Here is a 1,203-nt window from a genome sequence, read left to right on the forward strand (position 1 = left end):
ATGCTCTTACCCCATTCTGTGGGTATCTTTCCAGAGTCATGCCCTGTTGATGATTTTGAGGAGAAGATTTTTGATGTTTGGTTGATCTAAAAGTTCTACTGGGATTTTGTCAGGGCCGGGGGCCTTGGCATTTTTCATTCTCTTGAATGCCATCTCTAGCTCTTCCATTGTTATTTCTTGGTCGGTATCATTGTCTGTGCTTTCAGGATCATACTCTACATCATTGTCATGGTTCAAAATGGGATGGTCTACATTTAACAAAGTTTGGAAATGATGAGTCCATGTTTCTGCAATCTTATCCGGATTAGATGTCAAGTTTCCAGTTTTATCCTTAAATACATTTCTGGTTTCTTGGGGTTTTCTCATAGATTTTGCCAGTTTGTATACTCTTTTCTTAGAGTTTTTGTTGTCTTCATTCAGTTCTTTTGCTAAGAGTTCCCAACTGTCTTTCTTCGCTTGCTTTATGATTTTGTTGGTTTCATTTCGTTGTTTGACATATTGTTGTCTGGTATCCGTATTCTTAGCTTTTAGCCATCTCCTGTATGCCTGGTTTTTATGTTTAATACTTTCTTTGACTGTGTCATTCCACCAGGGGGTTCGCCTTTTCCTGGTACCTCCTGTCTTTTGGATTCCAAGTGTCTCAGCTGCATTTTTGAAGATTTTCTCTTGGAATTCTTTCCAGCATTGATTCAAGTCATTCGCTTCTGGTAAGGTCATTTTTTCACATTTGTTGTAGTATGCAGTTTGGATCTCTGGATTTTTTAAGTTTTCGACCTTTATTTTCTTAGTTGCTCTGGGGTTGTTTTTCCTCAGCTTTTTTGTGTTGAGGTCAGCGATTAGGAGTCGGTGGTCTGAGTCTAAAGACTCTCCTGGCATTACTTTCACATCGTTTATGATACGCTTGTCTGATGATAATATATAGTCAATTATGGATACATGATCATATTGTCCGATGTTTTTGTTCCAGCGATAGCGCGTCATTGTATGGCTGTATTGATGTCGGAAGAAGCCATTCATGATTGCAAGGCTATTCCTTAGGCAGAAATCAATGAGTCTTTCTCCTTCCTCATTCTGCGTTTCTTCACCAAAAGGTCCCAATGTGCTTTCTATTCCACTCCTATTTCTTCCTACCCTCCCATTAAAGTCACCAATCACAATATGTGCTGTCATGGAAGGTAACTGAGAAATGGCTGTCTCGAGCTG

The sequence above is a fragment of the Branchiostoma floridae genome, unplaced genomic scaffold (genome assembly GCF_000003815.2).
Source record: "Branchiostoma floridae strain S238N-H82 unplaced genomic scaffold, Bfl_VNyyK Sc7u5tJ_1441, whole genome shotgun sequence".
Classification (NCBI taxonomy): Eukaryota; Metazoa; Chordata; class Leptocardii; order Amphioxiformes; family Branchiostomatidae; genus Branchiostoma; species Branchiostoma floridae.